The sequence below is a fragment of the Panthera leo genome, chromosome A1 (genome assembly GCF_018350215.1).
Source record: "Panthera leo isolate Ple1 chromosome A1, P.leo_Ple1_pat1.1, whole genome shotgun sequence".
NCBI classification, from domain to species: domain Eukaryota; kingdom Metazoa; phylum Chordata; class Mammalia; order Carnivora; family Felidae; genus Panthera; species Panthera leo.
Window position 1 is genome coordinate 36055481 of NC_056679.1, and position 21512 is coordinate 36076992.

Consider the following 21512-nt stretch of genomic DNA (forward strand, 5'->3'; position numbering starts at 1 on the left):
AGTTGGCAGGCATTCAAAATATATTTATTCAATGTCCAGGAAACATGCTAGGTGCTGAGAATAAAACAGTGAGCAAGACAAATGCATTCCTTGCCCTTAAGAAGCTTTCAGTCAAGTGGAAAGTACAGACAAGATAACTGGCAAAGAAAATAAAAAGTGATGCTTCTTGATAGAGGAATACTTCAATTAAGTTTATTGGATGACAAGTAAATAGACTAGCTAATCTAAGTTTAAAAAAGGGAATTGTTAGGTAATGGGCTATTTCACAGAGCACTAGGGATGGACTACAGCCCGACCTTAGAGAGAACAGAAATCAGGAATTGGAGAGCCATTATCTACCCAAGAAATATTCTCTTTCTCACTCTCATCTCTAATGCTCTTTATTTTTCTCCCAAAGATTGACTCCTTCACTCATCAATCAGTGCTATTAGAAAATTGGTCAAAGCTTCCAAGTACAAATCTATCATTATATTGACTGGAACTCCCCTGAGGAGGAAAATCTTGCTTGGAAGTAATATTTTGATAAGCTGATTGGCTTAGTGAGTCAGCTCAAATTGCAAAAGATGATTACTCTAAACTACTATGCAGACACAAGGAGAAGAATGAGTGGGACCCAGGAAAGACAGTTAAAAAGGAGAGGGAAAGAAGAGTCTGAATGACCTCTCTCCCTTTTACCTTACTGCAAAGACTACAAAAATTATAAGATACTCAGAATGACCAGATATTTTAAAGGAAACTAGCGAGAGAGCTGAATTCTGTCTGCGTTGCAGCAAAACACAACAGTATGTGACTAGGCCAGGAGCAAGAACTTGGCTGTCCTTGAGGGGATCAGGTTGTACAAAATGACTGTTAAGTCCACACTTATGGGGGTGTAAGGGACAGTTAAAGGGATTCTTGTGACCTGGTCAAATGTTCTAAAAAGTACTCAATATGGGGAAGAAAAGAGTCAAGTGAACATATAGGGGAGATGACTAATCCAAGCTGGGTATACTTTGAATGAAAGAATAAATAAAATAGACTTTCTTTGCCATAAACTGTGACCTACACAGAAATAAGCCAAAGCCAGGAGGCTGCTGAAGTTACAAGTAAGAAAAAGCCATGATGTAGAAAGGAGAGGAGAGTCAGTGGTTCCCAGAGAAGTGAAAGTCGAGACAGAGGCACTGGAGGGCTGCTGGAGATGAGGGCAAGTAATGAGATACTACCATGTTAGCAGCTCAGTGCTGTTCCAGTTCTCCTTGAGGTTTGACTTTGTGAACAAAGGTCTATGATCTGCAAGACCTGGTTGTTTAGCTGCTAGACTTTTTTCTGTTTTTCCTTACTTTCTTAACTTCCATATTTTTTTCAGTACCCTTATAAATATCATAACTGAGATGCCCTGGGCATGTTTATGATCCTGAGACTCTGAAAGAGCTTTATTATAAAACAAGGAAGGAAAGGAAAGGAAAGGAAAGGAAAGGAAAGGAAAGGAAAGGAAAGGAAAGGAAAGGAAAGAAGAGAAGTGAGCAGGATCCAGGCTAGCATGTGCATTTGTGCCATTAAGAGTTAACTTGTTCTCTCCAATTGCTGTTCCCTTCATAATTTCTGTTTTCCTTCTCATTCCCACATCTTTATTCTGTATAATACTTGCCCTGTGAGCCTCCAAATAAAAAACCTATCCTACCGATCTCTCTCCTTTCCCTTTCTATTTAGTTACAGCATAATGATATACAGATGCTCACTGGGTTACTCAACACTTGACTTATGCAAACTTGACCTTATACAAATGATTACATAAGGCGCATAATAAAATTTCAGAGATGCAGGAAATTTCACATTATGTATGGAAACAGAAAGAAGTCGAATGCATAGATGAATGCTCAGACGCAAGGCCCCACATAGGCCCTTCTGGGACAAGAACAATTGTTCTTCACCATCTGCTGTCTTTCAATCCCTGCATGGGTATCTGTGGCAGTTACACTTGCCCACTGATATGGTCTAAAGTGTTGGGATTCAGGGGCGCCTGGGTGACTCGGTTTAGTGTCTGACTTTAGCTCGGGTCATGATCTTGCAGTCCATGAGTTCAAGCCCCACATTGGGCTCTGTGCTGACAGCTCAGAGCCTGGAGCCTGCTTGGGATTCTATGTCTCCCTCTCTCTCTGTTCCTCCCCTGCTCCCCACCCCCCGTGTCTGTCTCAAAAATAACAAATATAAAAAAAAAAAATTAAGTGTTGGGGTTCAGAGCCAACAGCCAAGAAAGAATTCTTGAGATGTTTCCAGTAAAAAAGGTGGTTTTACTAAAGCATGGGGACAGGACCTGTGGGCAGAAAGAGCTGCACTGGGGTTGTGACCAGTGACTGATTATATACCTTCAAGTTGGGAGGGGGTTAGGGATAGCGTAAGTCTCTAAGGTATTTTGAAAGCAAGGTTTCCAGGATCCTGAGGGGGCTAGCCATTGTTAGGAAAAGGTCATTTATTGCTGTTTAGTAAAAACTCGTCATGAGACCCTTCAGGTGTGTATCCATGGGGCCACATGCTTGGAGTATGGTTGCCAACATATATCTTGGGGAGTACTGATAAAGGAAGTGTCCAAAGCAATTTTTACATGTTAAAGTAGACTTACAGGATCTTGGAGGTTGGGTTAGTGTTAAACTAAGATTGCCCTTTGCCCTTAGCAGACTGTCATCATAGAGGCAGCTGAACTCTCAGAGGAAGGTCACTCTGCTGTCTCCAGGACTTGTCAATGGGCAATATCAAGGAAAGTATGTAAGTATACAAGTAGCAAGGAAATTTAATTTTTCATTTGTCTTTCTTTCCCACATCACGCACCATTTCCTTTGACTCTACTATTATACAGTGGGCGGTTCAGTGCTCAGACCTTAGCATCCCACTCCCTAGATCTGTAGCCTTTTTCTATTGTTTACCAGCTAAGTGACCTTGAGTAAGTTTTGAAATCTCTCTAGCCTTCAATTTCCTACTCAACAAAGTAGGGGTAATAAGGTTTCCTTCTTCAGTGTTGTTATAAGAAATAAATCAGGGGGTACCTGGGTGGCTCAGTTGGTTAAGTGTCCACTCTTGAGTTTTGGCTTAGGTCATGATCTTGGGGTTCATGGGATCAAGCCCCATGTGGGGCTCTGCACTGATTGCACAAAGCCTGCTTCGGATTCTCTCTCTCCCTCTCTCTCTACCTCTCCCACTCTCTCTCTCCCAACAAAAATAAACTTAAAAAAAAAGAAAGAAATCAGATAATCTCTGCATAATGCCCAGCCTGTAGTGAATACTCTTGCCAGTAATTTGAAAGCCTGATACTGCTCACCCCAATGACAGGCTTCTTGTTCTCCTGACCTACATGTTAAGCTCTTTCCAACTTTTGAGTTATGAGAAAACAGAAGAGAACAACTGTACAAACTAGGAAGCATCAGTAGCTGAAAATGTGGTGCTGTCAGGCTACAGATTTAACACTACTCTCTCTCAATCTCTCTCTGTCTCTCTCTCTCTTTTTCTGAGTGAATTAGACTGATCTGAGTTAATACAGTGATGAAGTGAGCTTGATATTCCAGATGTCTCATCCAGATGTTTGGCAGAGCTCTCAATTCCGTCTTTCCTGATGCCTGTCTGTCTTTCATTCTAGGATCTCTCAGATTACTAAATCTGGGTGGAAAAACACTCAAACCCTGTTTGGAGCAAAAGAAGAGAGGAGAATAATATTCAAAAGTTGTAACCTCAATATTCTCCCTATAAAAACAACTTTCTGCAGAAACCCGGGTCAGATGTCTTTAAGCTACAGTACAGTGGAATAAAACATTCTCCAGCTCTCGTTGAATGGAAAATTTATCAGGCTGCATTTAAAAAAAAATCTCCTTTTGTGGAACTAGTGAGAGTCTCCAGAACCATGTTCATATCCATAATAATGAAGCTAGATAAGGGTGCCTGACTCAGATTCTGCCCATCAAAACAAACCATCCAAGCACCATGTGAAAAGCTTTGATAAGGCCCTGTGAAGACAGTTTAGGCAGTCCATTTGTCATTGAATATGGTTTCATCCTTAGCACAACATTTTTAAACAGCTTGATTTAAAAAAAAAAATCAATAGTCCTTGAGTAAGAATGGTATCAGGACAACAATCTTCAATTTAATATTAAGGGCTTTATTCACATCTCTTTTAGCTTTAGACAAACTGGCTTGTATCATAGTCTAAGTTCCAACAGTGACTTTCCAATGCTTCCAGATTAATTCTTTCTTACTTTTGTCATGTAGCATAGGAAGAGCCTCTTGTCTCTCTCATTGGTGGTTTTCAAACTTGACTTCTGAGCAATGAAAATTCTTTTATCAAATAGAATCTTACTCAGAACTCAACAGGAGAATGGAACTGCTCAGCAAGTGTCTCCTATCAGGAAGATCTTTGGAAAACCACTGCCCTATACCAAAAATGCTTGATTTGGCTGGCATATTTCACAGCCAGAATAGAGAAGCAATCAAAATGTAATTTGCCCACAGAATGGAAATTCATTAAGTAGCACATAAATAGAACATAATAATATATAGTAGCTACATTCATGAAAAAGTTGCATTACAGTATTAGGCTTCATTATTAGAAATAGAAGTGGCAACAGGTCCAAGACTACATTTTCAAGTCCACATTTCCCACTTTCCTCCAGGTGTGCTGAGCTGCAGCTCTGGAGCAACACAGAAGCAGTTGGCCTTCCCCCCAAACGCATGTGCTCTCAACAAATAGAATTTGCACATGCCCTGGGTCTGAGCCTTTCAATCCTGAGTGACTGATCTAAACACTGGGAACGTGGGTCAAGAATATGGCCCAGCTGGAAGCACATAGAGCAGAGATAGTGCAAAGACAATCTCCTCAGTTGCTCTGACTTTGACATAAGACTGGGGAGGATGGAACTTTTCTTCCTACCCAAGCATGCCCAATCTTATTTCGCTAGAGAGAGAGAGAGAAAGAGAGAGTTTCGATCTTAGAAGCAATACTCTACAAATAATAACCCCCTACATTACTTTTAAGACTCACCAACTTTATGATAAATCCTCATTTTCCAACTCCAGAATGAGATTTTTGGCTTAAACCTAAAAAGGAGTAACATTCCAGTTCCTAAACAAAGTTGTCCAGCAGAGTAGTAGAATGAGGCAGATCCAGTAGCATGGCCCTACTTGTGTAGTGCAAAACGAGATGTGTCAAAGCATCATGAGTGTTTCAGAGGGCAAGACAGACACGATAATATAATTTACGCTCGTACCTCTTGCACCGAAAGTTTCTTTTGCTAAGTTTTCCAGTTTCTCTATCATTGTTTCTTCAGTGCTGGCAGCCACCAACCCTCAGAGCTGCAGCTAGTCTTATAAATAAGGAATTTTGTGCTTCAGGTCTGTCTCCTCATAACCCACTCCTTCCCACTAAGGTCAGTAAGGAGCAGTGCTGTACTGAAACTGTGTAACACAGGCTCATTACAGCTGATTGTTAAAATTTCAGGCATTTTGCAAGTCACTATTAAAAATTAAATTGTGTAAACTTAGAACTAAGTAAAATTTGTTTTAAAAAAGAGTAGCAAATATTCAAAACTCATCACTTCCTAGTTATTTTATGGCCACCTATATCCTTATGTATTCATTGTATCTGTATGGTGAAAATATCATATAATACTGTGTGCAATACTTCCTATTCCATATTCCACGATGTCAGGTTGGCAGCTTGAAATCAATCATAGCAAGAGCATTTACGACAGAGAAATTGATAAACACAAAAAAATGAGGGCTTTTTTATTTTCTGGAGAGCAAGTTTTTAAATGTTTACTATCACACCGTTGGCAAGGAGATTATGAATAGATGTCTACTCCTTTGCCAATACCCGAGAAAACAATTACTTGAGTTTACATGACTGGCTAGTGGGACATTTTGCCATCAACTAGCTATTTTTATAATGCTGTGAACTCTGATACTCACAAGTAGATTTCCTCGTTCTCTTTTTATCACCAGTGAAAACTGTAAGTCAGTAGCAATAAGGAATTAAGTTACGTTTCAACAAGAAATAAAAACTATGGCAATCAACTGTGTGGGTAGCACTTTATACGGTTAGAAAAGGAGTAAAGATATGAAACTCATAAATCTATTGCATGAATATATCAGACAGAGATGGAGAAAAAGCTATCACAAGAGGAAGAACATAAATTGTGCTGTGTGGAAAGAAAGGAATGTACTAAAATAAGGAAGTGTACTGCATGGGTTCATAATTTTGTAATGATACAAGCTCATTATCAACAGTCTGGGATATTTTTGCTGGGTAGTAAACAATTTGTCATGGTAGAAAGAAGACCTTACGGGGGCACCTGGGAGGCCCAATTGGTGCAGCTTCCGACTCGGTTTTGACTCAGGTCATGGTCTCACGTGTTCCTGGGTTTAAGTCCTATGTCAGGCTCTGCGCTGACAACAGAAAGCCTACTTGGTATCCTCACCACCCCCCTCACCCTCCCATACTTGTGCTGTCTCTGTCTCTCTCAAAACAAATAAATAAACTTAAAAAACAAAAAGAAAGAAGACTTTACTGAAGATATGGGGGTTTGATCATAGAAGAATAACTTAGTGAACACTTAACGAATATCATATGTGCTCACATTCAAAGCCAGGCCCATCTGTCAGGGGGACAGGTCACTTGCATGTGCCTTTCTCTACAGTGTCCTTCCAAGGAAGTCACTGAGGATTTCTACCTTCCTGGAATCCAGGCAGGCCTATCACACCCCCAAGCCTCAGTGTCCATCTCTGCATGCCCCTAGTCCCCAGTGCTTGTTCTAGAATTAACTTCTTTTTGGGATGATTAATCCTAACAACATTTTCATTGGTGGATAAAGTGCATGTCTGTGTAAAGCAGGGCTGGGAGATAGGGCCAGGCAAATGGGGCACTTGCTTCTGGTTCAAAGTCTAAGGGGCACCAAAAACCTTTATGACCAAGATAAAAAATAGTTTTAAATTAATCAAATTTTAATATTAAATTTCTATTTAATGTTTTAATGAGAAATTAACTTTTTTTTAACTTTAAAAAAATCAAAATTAATGCAAATAACCCCTAATTTATGAAATCTCAAATTTTAAAATAATGGCAGGATCATAATTTAGTAAAAAGGGTGGACATTCTCACTTGTAAACCCGTCTTCCGAGTGGAACACTCTTGTTCTCCTTCTCTCTTGGCTCCTGTGAGAGTGTGCTCAGCTAGCTAATTTCCTCTCCCTCCTAGAATGTCAGCTTCCTCTTAAAAGAAGTCTTGCTCTCCAAAGACAACAAATTGTTCAAAGTTCAGCCACCTTAAAACAAAAACAAATGCAAGCACTACCGTGCCTTGGTAACCTTGATTCCCTCCAACCTAACACCTCCCTCACGTTTTCCCTTTATACCAGAGCTTCCTGAAAACATAACCCATGCTCAATGTCATTATTTTCTCACCTCCCATTTGACATTTCCTCACTGGACAATGTTGATTATTCTTTTTTTTTTTAAAGTTTATTTATTTTGAGAGACAGCACACAAATCAGGGAGGGGCAGAGAGAGAGGGAGAGAACCCAAGCAAATTAAGAGTTGGATGCTTAACCAACTGACCCAGGAACCCCGATTATTCTTGTCTTCTTGACAAATCTCTTCTCCTTTGACTTTTTTGATAGCACACTTCTATTATCTCTCCTCCTATGTCTCAGTATTCCTTCTTAGTCTTGTTTGCAGGCTCATTTATTTTGGTCCTTTCTTAAAATGTTGGTAATCTTAGGTAATGATCTCAGTCGTCTTCCCCTCCCCTGGTGAATACATCAACTCCCATGATATTACTGTCATAAATAAGTACATGACTCTCTTTTCCAGCTCTAGCGTCTTTCCTAGTACAGTTTCTTACATAAATCACTTGCTCACTTGCTACACATCTCCTCTTGGCCATCCCCTAGACACCTCAAACTCAATATATCCAAATTAAAGTCATTTGCCACCTTCCCAGTTTGCTTTCCATATACTACATGTTTGGTTAGATGGCATCAGGAATCCAACAAAGAAGCCTGAAGTCACTTTTTTTTTAATTCATAAAAAATTGACATGTTGTGTTAGTTTTTAGGTATACAACATAACAAGTTGACATTTATATTAAAATGATCACCGCAGGGGTGCCTGGATGGCTCAGTCAGTTGAGTGTCCCACACTTATTTCAGCCCAGGTCATGATCCCAGGGGTGTGGGATTGAGCCCCGTGTCAGACTCTGTGCTGAGAGTGGATCCTGCTTGAGATTCTCTCTCTCTCTCTCTCTCTCTCTCTCTGTCATTCTCTCTCTCTCTCTTTCTCCCTCTGCCCCTTTCCCCCACTCATGCTCTCTCTCTAGAAAATAAAATAAAAAGATAACCACCGTAAGTTTAACACTATCACCATATATGGTTACAAACATTTGTTTCCTCAGGATAAAACTTTCAAGAACTCTTCCCTTAGGAAATTTCAAATAGACAATACTACATATAGACAATAGTATTAACTATAGTCACCATGCTATATATTATATCCCCAAAACTTATTTATAACTGAAAATTTGTACCTTTTCAACATCTTTGCCCATTTCATCCACTCCCCCACCCCCCCACCTCTGGCAACCACCAGTGTGCTCTCTGTATCTATGAGCTAAGCTTTTTTTAGATTCAACATATAAGTAAAATCATAAGGTATTTGTCTAGCATAATGCCCTTAATGTTCATTCATATTGTTGCAAATAGCAGAATTTCTCTTTTTATGGCTGAATAATATTCCTGTGTGTGTGTGTGTGTGTGTGTGTGTGTGTGTGTGTGTACATATGTATCTCATAGTTTTATCTATTTATCAATGGACACTTACTGGAGTCACTCTTTGGTTTTCCCTTTCTCAATGGTCTGGTGCTCTGGAGCCCTGTGTGCTCCCAGAGATGCCTCCACCATAAAATAAAGCTGTCAGTAGAGGCTCCAGAACACCCCTTCAATATCTGCTCACAGAGCCTTTAAGACACCCGCCCTCTTGAAAAGACATCCCACCACAATCTGCCCAAGAATCATAATGTTCCTCTCTGTCCTCCTCTGTTGCCTCTCTCTCTATAATCCCTCTGTGCCACAAATACTAGCCTTCCTATTTCTACCTGGACCTTCCTCCTCTCAGATACTCACATGGCTCCCCACTTCCTTCATTCAGCTGTCTGTTGATATACACATCTATCAGAGAGGATCTCCATGACCACCTCACATAAAATCAGCAACCCACTGCCCTCCTATTCTCTAGTGTTCCTATCCTGCTTCATTTCTCTTCATAGCACTTATATAGACTTGACTTATACATATTTATCTATTTGTTTATTTCCCTTCCCCATTAGAATGTAAATTTCCTGACAGCAGAGTCTGTTTTATTAACTCTATATCCTCATAACCTAGAGCAGTGTTTGACATTTAGTAGATGCACAATAAATACTTGTTAGGTGAATGAATGATTACTTCCTGTCACATCTACTTTAACATTTATTGTCTTAAGTTCTCTCTTTCTCACATATTTAATAAATATTTACTCATCTCCTCCTGTGGGCCCTGCATAGTGATAGGTGCTCTCCATTCTGCTGTTCCAGGTCTCATGGTGTCTAGCCTGGGCTCTTGCAGTTATCCCCTAACTGGTCTCCCTGTTTGCAGTCACGCCTTTCCTTACTTGTTCTTCATGCTGCTGCTAGATGATCTTGCCAACTTGACTCAAATTGATCGTTTCTCTCTGAAGGCTTTCTCAACAATTTTAGTGGAATGACTTGACTTCCCTTGTGCCTTAGTGTATGCTGTACAGATGGTTATCATGGCACATACAGCATGACACTTTGCTGCACACATTTACCCATCTGTCATGCTCTATTTGACTGCAAACCCACCGAGGGCAGATACTATCATTTACTTGCTTCTGAGTCTTATTCTTATCTTATTCAACACAGTGCCAGGGCCATCATGAATGCTTAGTAAACATTTGCTGAATAAATGAAGTAATACTATATCCAGTGAATTATCTGTCTTTATGCCAAAGAGTCCAAAGCACTTCTACATACATCATAGTATGTTTTTCTAACTTAAAAATGATGTGGTCAGACGTCTCTATACAATAGGTAAAAATCAGGTAGTATTATCTCTCTCTAACGGAAGAATTGGATTTATATCTGTTTCCTACAGAAGAATTGGATTTATATCTGTTTTCTAAGATTAGTTTGCACCCAAAGCTGGATTGATAGCATCAAGTCCACTGTGCAGATTATTACATCAGATGCTGAAGGATTAGCAAAGAAAAGCAGAAATATTCTCTGCCTTCAAGGATCGTACTGTCTGAAGACAATATGCGTAGAAAATACAGATTCATCAAACATCTTACCAACCCTAAAAATGGACCACCCAAATATTAAGGCAGAAAAAAGAAAAATACTGAAAGGGCCAAGCTGAACTTCTTCCATGGGAGATCAGCACCTTTATGAAAATGACGGGTGCTCTACCAAGAAGACTGTTCCCCAAGGAGAAGACAGTCACCACTTCTAAGCCCTCGGTGCTCCCTCATAGCCAGCTGTCCAGGGCATGCACAGAATCACAGAGATCTGAATGTCAAGTCTGAGCATCACTCCACCACTTATCTGAAGGGAAGAAGAAGTCAGGGCTGGAATACATAGAGAGGTGAGAATGGATTCCCAGTGACTAGTCTAGATTAACTATCACTAGCACCTCAATAGGTAGAAGGTACCATTTTGAAGGAGGTTCCTAAAAAAGACTAAGACCATGTTTCTAAAATGAAATCAAGACCTTACAAGTTATTTATCTGCAAAATTGTGATTCTGATTTCCTGGGAAAAGATTGTGTTCAAAGAAAGTGGGGCAGGAAAATAAGTCAACATTTACAGACACCATCCGTATGTTTTGAACTATTCTGTTGAATCCCCTGTCTCAATGTATCCTTACAACAATATTGCAAGATAAATACTACTGTCCCTACTTTAATTTTTTTAAATATAATTTATTGTCAAGTTGGCTAACATACAGGGTATACAGTGTGCTCTTGGTTTTGGGGGTAGGCTCCTGTGATTCATTGATTATATACAACACCCAGTGCTCATCCCAACAAGTGCCCTTCTCAATGCCCATCACCCATTTTTCCTTCTCCTTGCCCCCCATAAACCCTCAGTTTGTTCTCTGTATTTAAGAGTCTCTTATGATTTGCCTCCCTCTCTACTGAAACGATTTTCCCCCCTTCCCCCATGGTCTTCTGTTAGGTTTCTCAAGTTCCACATATGAGTGAAAATATATGATATCTGTCTTTCTCTGACTGACTTATTTCACTTAGCATAATACCCTCCAGTTCCATCCATGTTGTTGCAAATGGCAGGATTTCATTCCTTCTCATTGCCTCATCTTCTTTATCCATCCATCAGTTGATTTGGGCTCTTCCCATGATTTGGTTATTGTTGAAAGTGCTACTATAAACATTGGGGTACAAGTGCCCCTATGAATCAGCACTCCTGTATCCTATGGATAAATTCCTAGTAGTGCTGTTTCTAGGCCATAGGAGAGTTTTATTTTTAATTTTTTGAGGAACCTCCACACTGGTTTCCAGAGTGACTGCACTAGTTTGCATTCCCACCAACAGTGGGTTCCCGTTTCTCCACATCCTTGCCAGCATCTGTTGTTTGCAGAGTTGTTAATTTTAGCCACTATGACTGGTGTGAAGTCGTATCTCAATTTGGTTTGATTTGTATTTCCCTGATGATGAGTGATGTTGAGCATCTTTGCATGCTGGATGGCTTCTTTGGAAAAGTGTCTATGCATGTCTTACGCCCATTTCTTCACTGGATTATTTGGTTTTCACGTGTTGAGGAGTTTGATAAGTTCTTTATAGTATTTGGATACTAACTCTACTGGCCCTACTTGCTGATGAAGATATTGTGGAAAAGAAAGGCTTACATAAAAATATTAATTATTTATTTCTATCAGCAGGGACTCATGCAATTTATTTTATTCTATAGGTTATAATATATTATTAATCTTATTACATATCTTGTGGCTTTTTCCAGCTTTGACAATAAGAGTTCCCTCAAATGAACTCTTGTATCCTTTTCCCATGCCCCCATCAGTTTTTGAGCATCTCATTACTTTCTGGCACCACAAGATGCTTCTTTGTGTATTTTTCTTGCCTCAGCCCTGGAATCAGCCAAGGAGCCTTGGCTCCCTTTACTGAAGAACCAAGTGCCAGTTGAGTTCACTGAGGTGTCATTGTTTCTGGGTTCTTATAGAGAGAAGAGATAAGAAGCATGTGCCTGTATATATGTATATACATTCCATACACACTCATCTATATCTTTTTCTCTACCTCTAAGTATATTAAAGACCACGAGTTCATACTGACACCTCTGATTCCAAACCACCACCTCGTGGTTCATTCCATCCCGCCTCATTCTTTCTCCAACAATGAGAAACTAGTCTTTGATGATCCACAGTATATTCATTTATTTGCTCAATTCTAGAATACACCTAGTTATTGAATTGCTACCCATTCCCCAGTGCAAAACAAATTTGGTAACTAGAAACCCAGTGTTTTTTTTTTTCTTTAGTCTTAACAGTATAGAAGTTCAAATACTGTTTTCCAAATTTGTTGGTGTGTGTATTTTGAGTTCCCTCTGCTTCATGATTTATTTTAACTGTTTATTGAGTATAGATAACATTACTCATGGAATTGCCATGATTCCCAGAGTCATAACTATTAAAAAAAAATCATATACTCAGAGAAGTGTAGCTTCTCTCAGCCCATCCACCCTATTCACGTTCTGTCCACCCAGACCTTACCCATTTCCTTTAGGTGACCAATCTTGGCTTTGATTTATCCTTCCTGTATTTCTGTCTCTATGAGAACATATGTGTTCTCATACTATACTATATATATTATGATACTCTCTTGTACTTGGATGTTTTGCTTGAAATTATAGCCTGGAAATTAATCCATATGAGTTAACAAAGATGTTCCTCACTTTTTTTTTTTAACAGCCTCTTGATATTTTACTGTGTGGATATACTATACTTATTCAACCACCCTTTGATGCATGGGCACTTAGACGCCTTCAAATACTTTGCAGTTATAAGTAACGCTGAAATGAGTAACTGTGTGCATGTACTTTTTCATATTGTTAAAGATATACCATCAGGGCAAATTTCTAGAAATGGGACTATCAGGTCAAAAGATAACAGCATATGTAATTTTGTTAGATATTGCCAAATTATTCCCCAACGGCAGTATCAGTTTACATTCTCCCAGCCTCGTCTAAGAGTGTCTGTTGCCCTACAGCATGGCCAACACAATATGTTGTCATACTTTTTAACACCACCAATTACCTAGAACTTGTATCCCAGGGTTGTTCTAGTTTGAATTTCTCTCATTACAAGAAACCTATTATTGAACATATTTTCATATATCATGGACCATTGTTATATCTTTTTGGTGAATTACTGTTTGTATCTTTTCCCATTTTTCTACTAAGTCTTTGTTCTTTGTCTCTTAACTTGCAAGAGTGACTTGAAAGAGTGACTATTTAGACATCTTTTTACTGATGTGTCATTTGAAATTCTATACACATTCTGTTGCTTATATGATAAATTTTCATTCATCTTATATAGTTTCATTTAATGTACATGTCCCATGTTTTTTTTTTCATTAGAAGAAATTTAGGGCACTTTACATATTTTATTGTAGTTATACTGTTTTCATTGTACAAATACATTTTAATCACAATGTGGCTAAATGACACAGCAGAACCAAAGAAACAAATTCATGCAAGAACTCCTTTATGCAATTCCTTCATGAAATATTTACTTAGAACAACCAAACATTTTTTTAAAAGAAGGTATATCAAGTTGGCCATTCTATGACTCTGACACTCATAAAAAGCAGGAGATAGCCTCATAAGTAATTTCACTCAAGATAACAAATAAGGGGAAAGAGTGAAGCAATGGAGAAAAATACTAAAATGGAGAAGTACCTCGGGATTAAATAGCTTTGTTAAGGTCACATACCTAGTCATAGAGCTGAACTGTGCAACTTCTGATTTCTATTTAAAAGGTTTCATTTAATATTTTTGGTAGTTCTATGAAAGAACAAATAAAGAATTTATTAAACTTTGCAGATGGTACCAAATGAGGTGTTTTCAACAGAAGGAAGAATAGAAACACAGCACATATGGAACTAACAAGGTTCGAAATGTGTGGGTAGATGATTACGACACGCGATTCCTATTGGGAAAATACCTACTGATATTCATTGTGGGGAACAAACATTGTAGGGTATTGCAAGTCAAAGAAAATCTAAGAGGATACAATTCCACAGGGCTTGGGAGTGATACATAGACCTGTTAATAACTAATATAATAAAATCAGATATTTGATCTGAGGGAGCTTGAGAAACAAATGGATAATAATAGTCAATTATCCTAAGAAGCATTCACCTCCACACAAGAACTCACAAGTTAGGTGTGTCTGGTCAAATTCAGTCAGTCAACATGTTTTGTTGGAGCCTTAATATTAAAAAAAAAAAAATCTGCCTTTGAATGCATTTAAGTCCTACCACTCATTCCTTCTTGTTTTATATGTGGCAAATTTTACTCCTCTGTTTTCCTCCTTGTCCCTTGTAAGCATTTGTGTTTGTTAAGTCTCCTGTGTACTATCATCTCCTTCCCCTCTTTTTAATGCAGTTGATTTATTGAAGAAACTCGGGTAGAATGTGCCAGTCTGGATTTGGCTGATTGCATCACTGGTGTACAAATGTTGTATGTACAATGTTTTTGTTAAATTGCATCATTTAACTTGATCTAATATCCATTATATTTCATATATATTCTATTATATGAAAATTTTAAGATAGATATGGAGCAGAGGTTGGCAAGCTTTTTCTGCAAAGGGACGGATAGCAGATATCTTGTGTTTTATGGGCTGTAAGTCCTCTGTCACAACTACTCAACTTTGCCATTGTAGCAAAAAAGCAGCCATAGACAATATTTAAATGAATGGGCAAGACTGCATTTCGATAAAACAGTTTACAGAAACTGGTGATCCAGTGTCAGTTTTGGCAGATGGAATAGTATGTGTGAAGACCTGCAGACAATGGGAACATGCCATGTTCAAGGAATAGAAAGAAATTCAATATGGTGGAGGGTAGAGTGGAGAAAAGGTTGAGTGAAGGCCACTTGCCTTCAGCAACCTTATCAGAGGGCTTCAGTTCCACCCGTGCTGCTTACACTCAGCAAATTCTACCCTTCTCTTCGTCTTCCATCTACAAGTCGTCTATAGCATTCTCGTAGGTCAAACACCTAGCAGCTGTTGTACAGTGAGGATCACATATATAATTATGGGTCAATCTCCCAAAAGATGGGAGTCAACTTGGCACTTACTCATCAAATATTTATTGAGCACTTACTATGTGCCAGGCTCTGCGCCAGACACTTGAACCCACAGTGATGAACAAAAAGAGTTTTCCCTCATGGAGCTTATAGTCTAACAGGATGAAGAAATATGTTAAGGAAATAATCATAAAAATGAAACTGTATCATCTAAACTGATGTAATTGACCCATTATGGGATAAGGGGAGGCATCCCTGACGTATTTGAATCTGCTCCTCATCTTTTCAAGAACCTCCAACTGGACTGGAAAATCTGTGTCCTCAGTCACTGCTCCCAACATCAGTAATAATTCTGGCTGAGTGTCCCTGGTCATTCAGATAACAGGCTTCTGCTTTTCTTTTCAATTTTATTGCTGTCAAAGGCCCAGTTCTCCCAAAGAGTCGATCCCCTTGAGATCCTAAATTCTATGGAGGCAATGTTTGTCCCTCTTCTGTTTTTGTTCTTCTGAGAAGACACCTAGCCTCTCTCTCTCTCTCCTGGGATTTAGACAACTCTTTCCCTCAGGACTGCGTAAAGCCTGGAAATATCTTTGAATCCAGAGGACATTCAAGGGATCAGTGCTACTTCAAAGACCAAATTGCTAGGGTAATGTGTGCAAAAATGAAAAAGAATCCACTGGATAAGTGTATGGGCACAGAAAGAGCAGGTTAAAAAAAAAAGGGCACTAGCCTGGGGCTGGCTTTACCCTCTACTGCACTGCTCGCTCCCTGCCATGCTGCCCTGTGCCTCTGTGCCATTTCTACCTCCACTTTCCCCTTTCAAAAGCAACTCTAATGTTTGCTTCAGCTGCTTTCCTCTATTCTCCAGTGTTGCAGGTGGGGATTAATTTTCTTCTCCAAGGTTTCCTCTTATCGGAAGAGGTGACTTGACAGGAAACCTTCCTAACACTCAACCAGCCCTGGCTTTTGCAGGTTTCTCTTTCTGGAATGGCTTTCCATGCCTTCACTACTTGGAGAACTCCAGCTCAGCTGATAAATATATCGCTTCCTCTGCCACATGGTCCCAGGCTCCTTCTTCCAAAAACCCAGCAGAATGGGTTCATCCTCCTTCTCTACTCCTACAGCTCCCAGCGAGGCACGGCTACAGCAGTTACCATATTATGTCATTATATTGTAATTGGGTGTTTGCAGATCTGTCTCCCCAACCAGACCTTGACTGCTTGAGGCCTGGCATAATTACATCTTACTCCTGTTTGTGTCTCCAGCACCATGTGGTATCTGCCACATCGTGGGTGCCGAGTAATGCTTAAATGATTTCATTAACTGTACTTCTTTGTCTCACATGCACATTTAGCACAGATACTAAAAAGGTACAACTCTAAAGAGATTTCACACATTCTGTTAATGCAAAAGAGGAAACTAAAGCCCAGTGGTTAAGTGGGAATTTTCTGTTTTTCAGCTGTGAAGCATGAAGACTTGCCTCCCTAAAACTGAGAGGGGCACTGAAAAGAAACGGTCAGATTTTCCACAAGCTGAACGTGGGCCAGCTGGGGGAAGTTTCACTCTTTATCAGTCTGCCTCTTGCCTGGACTCTAAGATTTTAGGGTTGTAGTGACGGGTCGGCTTATGGAATATCTCTTCCTCTTCTAGGGAGAAACGGGATTGTGTCTCAACAATGCAACGGGTCTATGAATTTGACCTTTCAATTACCAACAACCTGCTAACCAAAGATTCCCCAAGATCCTCAGATCAAGGAAATAGTATTCCTCAGGAGAGAGAATAAAAACAAAATAAAATAAAACAAAAGGAAGTCTGATACCCAGCTATGTTGGTATCTTTCTAAAGTACTAACACCATAATAAAGGCTTTCCGCTTCTGTTTCATTATGTGACAGCCAGAGACTGTAAACACTGTCGGTGGCAGAGAAAACAGTGTCTAGAAACAAATAAGAGAAACTAAAGATGAAACTGGGAATATGTGCACAGCTTATGCTTTGGTATTCTGTGGTCATGACAGCTTTTGCTCTTATGAAAGTACTGCGTGTGCTGTTCTTTTTCTCTGTAATGATTTCTGAAACCGTGTGACTTGTAGAATTTGCCTTTTAAAAAAAATGCAGTGAGTGTTTAATCGTTCAGGGTGTGAGTAACCACATTCTGTTCGAGTATGCTTCCAGCCTTCACTTTCCTCCTTATCAGCGACAGTACTCCAAACACTTGTCTCAATTTTCAGATCAAAGCTGATGAAAAACAGACCTCTAAAGGGTTGAATTGCTCTCTGCATTTTTGTGCATCAGAAGAAAATACCTTTGCCACTTGAAAGGGCTGAATGTTTTTTAGTGCTTTATCTCTAGATGGTGAATTCTGCTTTACTTTTCTGCTTTGCTTATTTTTTACTCTGTCAATGTCATCTGCTTCATGAAATGTATCTTTTAATTAATTATTCTTGTCTCAAATTGTCTGCCGCAGCTCACGGTCAGGGCAAGAATTTATATTAGCAAAATAGGATCTGTCACTAAAGGGAAATATCTTGGCTCCTTTCAACATGAAATTAACCTCATTTAACCAATAATCACCTTAATTGATTTTCCAGATAAATCTTTGTGTTGTTTATATTTTCTTTGAAGCTGCATACAGCATGGCTTTTCTACAAAGAGCAGAAATTCAGAAGCATGAAAACACTACATTGTAGAATAGCTTCGAAGTCTGATTGAGAGAGCATTTGGAGAGAATTCTAAACCTAGAAGCCAAATCAAAACACAATAATAACAACCCATTCACATTCTGTTCTATGGGGGGATCTTCAAAAAACATCTCTCAAAAATGCATTATAAAAATATGAGTAGTTTTATACAGATTCCACATTGTCTGCGTGGATTTTTATTAAGACAATGGAAATAATTACAATACAGTAAATATTTATAAGGCAAGTGGTAGTAAATAAAATTATAACAAATAGGAACAAGATGAGAGGTTAAATAAGTAGATATAATTTTTCCAAAGGCAATCTTAAAAACAATGGTAGATTTTCAAAGTTAAGGTATTTACCAAAGCAAATAGAAGCAAAATTTCCTATGCTTTGGAGAAAAATAATTTAGTCCTTTGGGGGATGAAATTGAGGTCTAAGGATTTACATTTATTTCTATACTCTTTCAATATAATCCTTCAGGAGTGAACGTGGATTCCTTTCTTAAGAATGGGGAATGAAGGTCATCCTTTTCCTTTTAGTCCAGATACTAAGAACACCATGACAATGTGTGATGTTTAGTCTTTAGACCCATTGCATGGTATAGAAAGATCAATGGACTAGGGGCGCCTGGGTGGCTCAGTCAGTTGAGCGTCTGACTTCAGCTCAGGACATGATCTCACGGTCTGTGAGTTCCAGCCCCCGCCCCCCCCCCCTGCCGTCGGGCTCTGTGCTGACAGCTCAGAGCCTGGAGCCTGCTTCAGATTCTGTGTCTCCCTCTCTCTCTGTGCCCCTCCCCCGCTCATGCTGTGTGTGTGTGTGTGTGTGTGTGTGTGTGTCTGTCTGTCTGTCTGTCAAAAATAAATAAATATTTTTAAAAAAATTTTTTTAAAAGATCATTGGACTAGAAATGATGAACTCCAGGTTCTTGTCCCAGATGCACCATTAACTGGTTTTGTGACCTTGGGAAAATCAATGTATTTGACAAATATTCCTTAAGCACTTAGGTACTATACAAGATGTTTCAGACACACCGGCAATAAGAAACTTTCCTTGATTTCCAAGTTCTTTCCCCTTAGTAAAGAGAGACTGACAGTAAAAAAAAAGAATCACAATAAAGAACTACAGGTGCAATAACAAAAAATGGATGGGATGGGGTCAGGGGCAGGAGAAGCCATTTCAAAAACTTCAAGTCCTTTGGCTTTGCTTTCTCGGAGGGTACTTGACAAGTTGGGACAAAAGATAAAGCTGGAGTCATAGGAGAAAAACAAACTGTGGAATGGTTTTTCCATTATTGTAAGGAGTTAGACTTTAATAGGTATCCAGTGATTCTCAAATTTTGATATACAACAGAATTATTTGGGAAGCTTGTTAAAACATATCTGTCTGCCCTTAGTGATGGCATCAGAATCTCCAATGGCAGGACCAAGACACTAATGTTTTTGACAAACCCCTCAGGTTCTTCTAATGTACACAAAAGTTTGAAAACAACTGGTATCGTCAGTGGGGAGTCACTGAAGGCCCTGAGGTAAGGGAATAACACCATATTTGTATTCTAGAAAGATCATTCTACCAAGTGTATAGAGAAAGGACTAGAGAGGTGTGAGCCTGGAGACAGGGAGGCCAATTAAAAGAATATTTTTCCCTGTGACCCACAACCCAGCATCCCCTCTTGGGGATATGTCTCAGACAAAGTCTAATATATGGACCTCGGGAGACAAACACAAAATGTTCACAACTGCAGTGTGTATAGTAGCAAAAAACAGGGACACCCCAAATATCCACTAACAAAAGAATGGACACATTTTGGTATCTTCCCACAAAAGAATATTCTACAATAGTGAATATGGGTGAGTCAAGTCTATATGCAACACAAGAAGTGAATCTTAAAAATAGAGTTGTGAGAGTAAAAATGCAAGAAACGGAAGACTATATACTATATACCATTCAAATAGAGTTTTAAAATGAGCAAAACTAAATAGTCTGTATACTCAGTTTTTCAACCACATGAGAGTATAAGAATAAACAATGCAGGATAGCATTTACCACTTGTAGAGCACAAGGGGATGGGTCAGGTGGAAACATTGATTCATGGCTGATGTTATTTTGAGTATACCTCACAACTTATATTTGGTAACCAGTTTGCAAAGATGGCTTTCCAATGCACCATGCTTCCTAATATTACACAAGGGTCCTGTGTAATCCTCTTGCACACTGAACCTGGGGGGGCAAAATCAAGAAGATGCAGAAGTGACACTGTATGACTTATAAGCTTAAGTCATAAGAAGCCTTGGGTCTGCTTTTCTTGGCCACCCTAGAATACACACTCTGGGGAAGCAAACCACCATGTAGGAAGTCCAACTATCTTAAGACCACCATCCTGTGAAGAAACCCAAGTTAGCCACATGGAGAGACTGCAGGGAGACAGGGAGATGTCTAACCAGCTATCCCAAGGGAGGCACCAGATATGTGAGGGAAAAAGCCATCATGTGTATCCAGCACAGTTAGCTTACAGATAACTCTAGCCCCAGACACCATCTTAGTGCAATGGCATGAGAAACCCAAGGGGAATGTGTCCTGCTGAGCTGAACAAATCCTTAGAACTGTGGGATTGTAATTGATTGCTGTATTAAGCCACATGATTTGAAGTGGTCTACTTTGCAATAGATAACCAGAATATTATATGTTACATATGTGCTTTTTAATTTTATTTTTAATACAATTTATTGTCAAATTGGCTTCCATACAACACCCAGTGCTCATCCCAACAAACGGTCTCCTCAATGCCCATCACCCACTTTCCCCTCTCCCCCACCCCCACCAACCCTCAGTTTGTTCTCTGTATTTAAGAGTCTCTTATGGTTTGCCTCCCTCCCTCTCTGTTTGTAACTTTTTTTCCCCTTCCCTTCCCCCATGGTCTTCTGTTAAGTTTCTCAAGATCCACATATGAGTGAAAACATATGGTATCTATCTTTGTCTGACTGACTTATTTCACTTAGCATAACAGCCTCCAGTTCCGTCCACGTTACTGCAAATGGCAGGATTTCATTCTTTTTCATTTCCAAGTAGTATTCCATTGTATATATAAACCACGCCTTCTTTATCCATTATTCAGTTGATGGACGTTTAGGCTATTTCCATAATTTGGCTATTGTTGAAAGTGCTCCTATAAACATTGGGGTACAAGTGTCCCTATCCATCAGCACTCCTGCATCCCTTGTGCAAATTCCTAGTAGTGCTATTGGTGGGTCATAGGATAGCTCTATTTTTAATTTTTTGAGGATCATCCACACTGTTTTCCAGAGTGGCTGCACCAGTTTGCATTCCCACCAACAGTGCAAGAGGGTTCCCATTTCTCCACATCCTCGCCAGCATCTATAGTCTCCTGATATGTTCATTTCAGCCACTCTGACCAGTGTGAGGTGGTATCTCAGTTTGGTTTTGATTTGTGTTTCCCTGATGATGAGTGACATTGAGCA